The 9,629-nt window shown below is 37.8% G+C and overlaps 1 long non-coding RNA gene across 7 annotated transcripts in view; it reads left to right on the top strand.

The window, feature by feature from the left end:
- LOC107184592 overlaps positions 1-8,883 on the top strand; it is a 103,639-nt gene extending 94,756 nt beyond the window's left edge. For 5 of the 7 annotated variants that reach the window (XR_001515483.1, XR_001515475.1, XR_001515473.1 and 2 more), the window contains 3 exons: positions 596-708; positions 1,962-2,010; positions 6,570-6,666. This is a non-coding gene — a long non-coding RNA (uncharacterized LOC107184592). Of the gene's footprint in view, positions 1-595; positions 709-1,961; positions 2,011-6,569; positions 6,667-8,868 lie in introns of those variants that run through there. The other 2 variants (XR_001515472.1, XR_001515477.1) reach the window with 2 other exon arrangements.
- Positions 8,884-9,629: the final 746 nt, after the last annotated feature.

Below are 9,629 nucleotides of genomic sequence, written 5' to 3'. Positions count from 1 at the left end.
CAGCCTTCTGGCCATTTAAATACAGTTCCTCATGTTGTGGTGACCCAACCGTGAAATTATTTTTGTTGCTACTTCATAACTGTAATTTTGCTACTGTTATGAATCGTAATGTAAGTATCTGATATGCAGGATGTATTTTCATTGTTTGAGACCAACAGGTTGAGAACCGCTGCAAGTTATCCACTGAGCCAAACTGGCGAGGGCAATTGTGGGCATGTTATTATTCAGACTTATAATTTATCTTCTAATTTCCTAGTCATCTCATTTTAAGGGTAATAGAGGCAGAAGTTGTAGTGTTAAATGTTTCTTCTAGTAGGTTAATTGCAAGAGTAATGAAATACCTGAATTACATGTACAAAATACTAGTACACAGTTGATGCATCAATATAATATAAAAATGAAATTTGATAGCAGTGGCTTTTAAACTTTGTTCTTAAATATTACATCTATGCTTTTATTAGATAGGCCATACATCAAGCTACCTTGTAACATCAGTGGTCATATACAGTAATAGACCTTTGAATTTAATATCCTTGATTTCCCTCTTCATGCATGTCCCCAAAGTTCCGACTAGTACTAATTTGTCATTTTGCAGATGCATGGATTGGAATAGCTTGTACTGATGGGAGCAAATCATGTTAGTCCAGGAGTGAACCCAACTGACTACTCTGCAAGAACTTACCAGGGAAACTTGCTTGTCCCAATCTGGTAATCACTACATTGTAACTTCTGTGAAGAGTAAAAATTTAATTTATTTGTGAAAAGTTGTCCAGAGAAAACAGCTAAGAGCTAAGTGGTACGATATGAAGTAAGAATGCAAAAGCCTACAAAAAGTGATATTTATTTCACCATGATTTAGTTATATGAAGTGACCCTATTATATGCTCTACAAAGAAGTAAGAAGTGGTTGGTAAATCTGTGCTGGGCATGCTCCAGCCAATAGAAAGATGGCTCATCAAGTAAGAAAATTTTAGCAAAATTGCTAAGGCCATTGACTTTTGGGAGAACATTTCATCATTTGGGGGAATAAATGGGTTCCCATCTACTAAGTACTTTCAATAGTATTTAGTACATAAACACGATGAAAGAGTTAGCTGTGATGATGGTGGTGATAATGATGAAGACGTGATTCTGGAGCGAACTGTTATTTGAGAGAAAACTGACTTCTACAGGCATTTCTATACACCAAATATCGAAGGTGTATTTGGTATAATTGTCTCCAGTTAATTACAAGTATATAAAAGTAGAAGGTTTGTTGTGGTTTTATCAATTTATTCCCATCACTGCTTATTCCTATGGAGGGTCGCATGAATCTCAAGAAGCAAATATCTCTACTACTCTTAAAATTATCTCAATTAGAGTCACTGGAGAAAAATGTATACAATTATGAATGATTCAATGTGGCTACTTAAGCCGTATGAATTTAGAAACATGCAAAAAGATTATTTTAAACTTCTAAAAATATTTTAGAGTTTGGATATCTTTCTTTAAGTTCCATCTAGAAAAATCTCTCCTTCCCCCAGGTCCCTCAGGCTCATGGACCCCTCCCTCTGCTGCCTCTGAATGCCCGGCTCCTACCCTGTCAGTATACCAGCAGCCTGCCTTGCTGTGGCTCTTACATTCTGGATTGTAATAATTTGCATTTCTCTTTTATATTTAGACTTCAATCCTGTTGAGGAAGAAAGCAGGTCCTCACTAAATATATGAATAGATCTCAAATAATTTCACATATGACAATATGAGATTAAGAGAGACTCAATATTTCAAGCAATGCAGGTGTCAGGCAATGGTCATATCAGAAAGAATATAAGTTTCTCCTTCCCATCATCCCCCCAAAATATTTTGTTATGAGTTGATAGTGCACAGCTGCAGTGGAGGAAAGTTGTTTTGTAAAATATTTATCTATCCACTGCATTTCAACAATCTCATCATGTATGTACTTACATTTTCCCAATTTTCAGATAAGGTGATTAAGAGAAGCTAAGAGAGGCAGTGTGTCCAAGGTCACAGGTAATAAATGGCAGGGCAAGTTTTGAAACAGATGTTCTGACTCCTTAAATTGAATTTTTTTCCCCACCATTCTATTCAAACTAAGTTGTTTTTCCACCTAGACTAGCCTATTATTTGAGCTCTAAAGATACTTTTCACACCATGTCAAAGTTTAAGTTGTTAAAGCCTACAAAGCTATGATATAGTTCCTGAACCTTATCTGTCCCCACTATCTCTAATGTGGACTTATAGTTGAGTTTGCCTGTCCTGTCCTCTCTTATAGACATTAATGCCTGAATTAGTTGTATCACTGAGAGGATAATGTCAAGACATTAATCTATCTGTAACATTCATTGAGCATTCTATGACTAAGCTGTTACTTTTACTGGGAGAGGGGATTTGCTTAGGAGGCAACAAGTAAGGATTTTCATTACATTTAGATACCACACTAATTCAGAGTTATCACCAATGATGGTATGTTAACATTTAGGGACAAATGGAAGCCTCCTTTTCTTTCCACCAGATCTTTCTGAATTAAGACTTTTTTCATACAGAACCAAATTAAGTTCTTGAATATTTAGTATCCCTTAGTTCCAAGGAAAAGCATTAAGCCTGTCATTGAGGTAAATTAATATTCTGGTTCTGAGCAGCTGACAGAGTGCGATTAAGAAAGAGAAGAGGGAGAAACAAGAGCAGGTGTGGGAGAGGAGGGAAGAACTAAGAGAAGGCTTCTGTTTGCCCTTCACCTGGGCACGGATTCCTCCTGCATGCTTTATCTCCACGCACTTCCTTCTATAAAGAATTGCTCTCCTGGACTCAGTTTGTCTTCTGTTTCAATTGGTTACTTGCTGGATTACTTTGGTCACACAAGAAAAGATGCCATATTAGCAATAAAATATATTTTCAGCTATTGATATAAAATTATTTTGTTCTAAACAATACTTTATCTAACTTTACCATAAACTAATTCAGACATAAAACTGAGGAAAAAGCTTTAAAGAAGGAACAAAAAGCATTAACATGAAATGAAAGCATCTCTCCCTTACTTTCTAGCACCATCTCTCAATTGATGATGAGCTGAGCTGTCTCTCTTTGTAAGGCCATCTCTGCATGAGACCAAGTGCGTTAAAATCATAGGGTTCCGTTCTAGCTGGTGGATTGGGTGGTTGTGGTGATATGTCATAATATGTAGTTTAAAAATTAATAGTAGATGAGGTGCCTTTATATTGATGTGGTTCCAGCTGGCTGCAGGAAACTGTGTGAGCTTTGGGGCTTCACATTCTCTATTGCAATGGCTGGAACTTCCCCTCTTCCACCACCCACCGCCCCCCCTCCCAGCACACACACACACACACACACACACACACACACACACACCTTCTTTGTTAGGTTCTGTAGGGTCAGAGCAGCATCAAGACTATATATCTAGCATGAACATATTTCACACAAATCTGGATAAAGGCAGTTGAAGCAAATATCTAGATTTTGCTCAGTAATTCAGCAGAATAAACTCTTGTTTTGGAGCAAAGAATACATGCAGTGATATTTGGAGCAATAAGAAGCCTGACAAATTGGATGATAGTCTTTTCCAACAATCAACTTTAGGCGTTTTGGAAATCTGTACAACCCTTTGAGCCAGCTGGTTTACTTGAGGATGTGTGAGAAATGATGTTGTGAGATTGTGTAGCAATCATATAGACAAGTCCTTCAAAATAATCAGGAGTTAATGCAGAAATTTTGAGATAGTAGAGATTTTAAATGGAATTTGGCATATTTTAAAATGTGCCCATTATGTTTTTTAAAAGATGAATGAATATATAAATGAATTGGCTATTGATAATGTCTTCCCTTAAAATGTGCCGGTAAAATCACGACAGATAACTAACTGTTTTTTTAAAAAAAAATTTTAAAAACTTATTGGGCAAATTATGTTGCGTGGCTGAAAATTCTTAATGCCAAAGTAAGTTCCAGGCCATCAGAGGACACTTTTAGCCAAGGTGTTTGCACGAATGGTTACAGAAAGCACTGCATGTAATTTGGCCAAGCTATGTGATGGCCAGGTTCTGGCCTAACAATGTGTTTCTTTTATCTACCTTTCTACTCTCTATTTTACTCTCTGGTTCTTCACATTGGTAAGAAACAAAATTAATCAGCAGAATAATAATAAATAAAAAATAAGATAACTTGGCATTAGTTGTGAATATAGAAAATAAATAAATAAATAAATAAAAAGATAACTTGGCATTAGTTGTGAATATAGGAAAAAATGGTTAAAAATGTATTGGTTCCAGGGTTATGCCGTTTCTTTGTTTTAGGAGATTGTGGCTAGGGTGAATAGTAACCTTAGTAAGTATTACTGGAAGAAATAGCAAATTAAAAAGTACTTAGATTAAAGTTTCCCTTGATGAATAATACTATATTTACTATATTTCTGTGATTCTGAATTTCTATCTCTTGTCAGATCTGACATCAATTTAGTATAGCTCTTTTTTTTAATGGGAAATACCATAAAATGTAAAAATTCATTGTAAAATAATTGCAATTTTAGAAACATTAAATGTGGGAGGAAACAAGCATTAAGGAAATAATTTTGTCTGAGGTTTGTCTGCGATTCTGGAGCAGTATTTTAGGAAACTAAATATTGATAAACTTGGACAATATGGAATTTTGCAGACCACCCCTTTTATATTCCCCCAGCCAATATAATAAATTATTGACTGGCTGTGCTAGAGGTTTCCTTATCATCAATCTTGGTTTTGCACAATTTTGGTAAATCTTTTTATAGGGGCCTTAGTTAGCAAGTTTAATAAGTTTATAAATATGTTACGCACATGGGATGTAATTTGGGGTGTAGAGAGAAATATAGGACTCTTATCCTTTAAAATAAAATGCTGAAATTAATACATGAACTTTTTATTCAACATTTGAAAATACTATAAAAAGTTTAGAAAAGGAGGCTAATAACTGTACTTCATTATTAATGAGATAACTGGGAAAAGCCCACACATCTCAAATGTGGGGCTATATTTATTATCCAGATATTTAAACATAAATATGTTTATTTAAACAATTTACATTGTATTTCATGTAATATTTTTTAAAATCTCTCTAGAATAGTTGGTGGGCTGAAGCCCAGAACCCAATGAATTTACCATTACCTACCAAATTCATTTTTAGAAAAATTCATTGTTATTTACTCAACAAATAGATAATGGACTTTATTTTTCAAGGAGGAAGGGCCCAGATAGCATGGCTCAGTGGTTGAGCATTGATCTATGAACCAGGAGGTCATGGCTCCATTTCAGGTCAGGTTAGGGCACATGCCCAGGTGGCGGGCTCGAGCCCAAGTGTGGGGCGTGCAGGAGGCAGCCAATGATTCTCTCTCATCATTGATGTTTCTATCTCTCTCTCTCCCTTCTTCTCTGAAATAAATAAAAAATATATTGATAAAGAAAAATACTCCAGATATACAATGGCTACTATATACTTTGTTTTATATAGGCAAGATACATGCTAACTGTGTTTTATGCAATAATTCTTTTCACTTTGTGTATAATGTGCTTTAATTCCAAATGCACTGATTTTGTATGCATATCTTTGAAAATTACTTTGAATCACATCAGATATGTGTGTGTGTATGTGTGTGTGTGTATGTGTGTGTGTGTGTGTGTGTTTGTGTGTATGAAAGGTATATATATATTTTTAAATATATTTTATTGATTTTCCACAGAGAGGAAGGGAGAGAGATAGTTAGAAATATCGATGAGAGAGAATCATCGATCAGCTGCCTCCTGCACACCCCGCACTGGGGATGTGCCCACAACCAAGGCACATGCCCTTGACCGGAATCGAACCTGGGACCCTTGAGGCCGCAGGCCGACGCTCTATCCACTGAGCCAAACCGGCTATGGCGGTATATTTATTTATTAAAAGTATATTTATTCATAAGGGAATGTAAATAAAAAAAACATACATAAAACAAATCTAACCCATAAGTATAGTATTTAAAAAACAAAACGTATGATGACTAGGAAAGTGAGCTCCATTCTTAACAGATGCTGTATTATGTTTCATAGTACGTAACAAACCCTTTTCTTTAGCTTTTGTGTATCATTATACTATCCAGTCATGGCTATTTAATAAAGTAGAATGGAAGAATATTGACATAGTTCTTAAAGAATAAATAAGAGAAACCAAACAAGATACACATTAGCTACAGATGGGAACTAAGAACCACAAATAAGAGGTTAATTTTGAAGAGCTGCCTGGGCTTCCTGTAGAAGTCAGTCAAAATGAGATTGAACTTGAAGACTTGCATATCTGACCTTTGCTGTCTCCAAAAATTTTTTTTGTCATAATGTGTGTGCATGTGTTCACGGAGGTTTACCTAAATGGAATAGATTGGAAAGTAACATGATGGAGCACACTATCCTCAGAGAACTCAGTGATTCCACAGAGGTCTGTGTCACCTGGAGCCATACCTCCCATCGAATGGCTGGTGGAAATCCAGGATCTGAAGATATGGGTGTGAATCAACAATGAATTCCTTGGCCTTGCCCCATTCTTATTCCTCTTTCTAGAAAGAGCACAAAAAGGTGCTTCAAGTATTATGCTAAGCAAAATAGCCATTCAGAGAAAGAGAAATACCATATGATCTCCTACTATGTGGAATCTAATGCACAAAATAAACTGATGAACAAAATGGAACCAGAGCATGGACACATGGAACAGACTGGTAGGCGCCAGAGTGGAGGGGCTGGGAGTGACTGGATAAAGAAGGTGAACAGATTAGCATAACATATATGCATAACCCATAGATATGGACAATAGTGTGGTGAAGACAAAGGAAGGGGGAGATAGGGGCGGGTGGAGGTGGGCAAAGTGAAGGTAAATGGGGGCCATCTACAATAGTGTCAGCATTAAGTTTTTTTGATATAAGTATGTATACAGTGAAAAAAATAATATAAATTAGAAAGCAGTACTGTGTAATAGTTATGAGCTTGGGCCTTGGAATCAGCAAACTTGCTTTGAGTCCTGGCTCTGCCCCACATTAGTTTCTCCCCAGCAGGTGCCTATGACTAATGAGCTATTTACTAGGCTCTAAAGTGTAGGAGGGAGGGTGTGTCCTCCCAGGGGCTCTGCAGCTGGTCTCTTCTGGAGGAGCCCTCAGCAAGCTAACGGCTTCTCAGCCAGAGCGAGAGGTGGTCCGAGAATGGCTGGAACAATCCTGGCTTCTGTTTTTCTCCGAGGTGTTTACCTGATCATTAGCACAGAAATGGTGGCACAGAAAATGTTCAATCATCCATCTTCCTGTCCGGTGGTTTTTCCAGTTACCCCATGAATTACACATTTTCACCGACTGAACACATAACCTTGGCCCAGGTGCCCTCAAATGCAGCATTACCATGAAAGCCAAGTGTTGACTCTGCAGCCATTTTTATTTCTGTCTGAGACAGGTTTCAGGTTAGAAGATAAAACACTCTTGACATCTTTAATGCCCTTTACAAGGCCTTTTTATAAATAATCGTTGTCAGTTGATAGTTTTCCCCCCCAAGTACTGATGACATTTCAAAACAGAATTTGGTGGGTGACTGCAGGTTGTTTTTGGAAAATAAAGACAACCTGTTTAGTTGCTTTACCACCAAATGCCTCTTTCATTATTTTGCCATTTTAAAATGTTGTCTTAATGCCTCATAGAACATGTGGCACCAATGAGCTAATCATAATCAAAGAAAACAGTGATTCTAAGAGTGGTTTGCAGCAACACTTTCTACTGGCATTATGCTTGCAGAAGGAAACATTGTTAAGACTTACATTGGGTGGGTTGTCAGAGTGCCGGTCCAGGGTTCAGTGATGCACAAAGCTAAAAAGCATGTGGTGTGTGTGTGTGTGTGTGTGTGTGTGTGTGTGTGTGTGTGTGTGTCGGGGTGGGGTGGGGGGATAGTGAAGAGGACTGTAACAGTTTGTGGGTAGTATTTTATTAAAAAATAACAGACATTAAGAAAAGTATATATCTTAAGCGTATGGTTTGACCCATTTTTACCATCTGCATATGCCCACCTGACTAGTGCTCAGAGCCAGAAACAGACATTACCAAAACCCCAGGAACCCCTCTTGTAATGCCTTCTAACAACTGTACCCTGTAAGGAAGCACTACCTGGCTTCTACATCATAGACGGGTTTTGCTGTTTTGAACTTTGTTGAGATGCAGTCATAGAGTGGGTACATTTTATTCCTGGCTTCTTTGCGCAGCACTGTGTCTGTAAAATCCACCCACGCTGTTGCATGCAGTGTGGTTTTGTTCATTATAACTATTGTCTAGCATCGAGTGAATACACTATAATGTATATGGATGAGTACTTGGGTAATTTCCAGTTTTTACCAATTATGAATAGTGCCATTTTGAACATTCTTATAGATGTCTTTTGGAGAACATATGAACGTTTCTGTTGGATATGTAGTGATGAGAGAGAATTGCTAAGAACTGCTGAAGTGCTCAGCTTCAGTAGATACTGCCAGTTTTCATCATCTCTGTTACCTTTTCAAAATGCAAATAATCACTGAAGCTCTGTTGCTACATCATGGTTTTTGAACTATAGACTTAAAGACTCAATAGAAAGACTGCACCAGAGTATCATGGACTAGTCCTTCTCCCTAATAAGAACAATGGATCTATATAGCTATGTACTGTGTTCACTATGAACACTATATACACTCTATGGACCAGACTGTTATGTACAGTTTGTAATAGTTTCTCCTGAATGTTATTACATTTTATCTAATTAACTGCTATTGGTTTTCTCATTGCTTTTTAATAATCTTTGTACCCTCAGCACATAGTACTATGGTATAGATACTCTTATTAACTCCATTTTATAGATGATATACAGAGAAGCTAAGTAACTTGCTCAAAGTTACATAAGTAGGAAGTAGGGGAGAATGTGTGTTGCTGCTTTACATGTAAGTCAAGTCATATTCAATCTTCAAAAGGTTGACCTCGATATAATCCTGAAGACCAGACCTGTGTGCAGAAAAAGCTCACAGGGCTGGTAGAGTCCTTAATTCCACAGAAGACAAAGCATTTGGACAGTTTACATTAAAATATGCGAAATGAAAACTTGCTGGCTTGTAATGTGTACCAATGCTAAATTCACACCAACCTCAGTGAGCATAGCCGAGAGACATGGTTAAGAATAAGGGCCCTGGACCTGGGCTTAAATCCCCATCATCTTATCAGAGAATCGAGTTCTCTACAGAAAACACATCAGACCTATACTTTCCTTGAGATGCTTTTTGCTGGGGTCTTGCTCTGCAGTCATTTCTTTTGTGTATCTCTGTCTGACCATGAACTCATTGAGGAGCAGGTGTCGTGTCATAGTCAATTGTATTCCCTCATTGTGCCTGGTGCTATACCTTCATGATAAATATAAATATACTAGAGGCCTGGTGCACAAAAATTTGTGCACTCGGGCGGAAGGGGGGGGTCCCTCAGCCTGGCCTGTGCCCTCTCGCAGTCTGGGACCCCTTGGGAGATAACGACCTGCTGGCTTAGGCCTGCTCCCAGGTGGCAGAGGGCAGGCCCCATCCCTAGGTGCAGCCCCAGGTTGGGCTCAGAGCATGGCCGATTGGGGCGTTGGGGC

The sequence above is a fragment of the Myotis davidii genome, unplaced genomic scaffold (assembly GCF_000327345.1).
Source record: "Myotis davidii unplaced genomic scaffold, ASM32734v1 scaffold304, whole genome shotgun sequence".
Lineage (NCBI taxonomy): Eukaryota > Metazoa > Chordata > Mammalia > Chiroptera > Vespertilionidae > Myotis > Myotis davidii.
The sequence above is the reverse complement of the archived record's forward strand: the minus strand, read 5'-3'. Positions and strand labels throughout refer to the sequence as shown.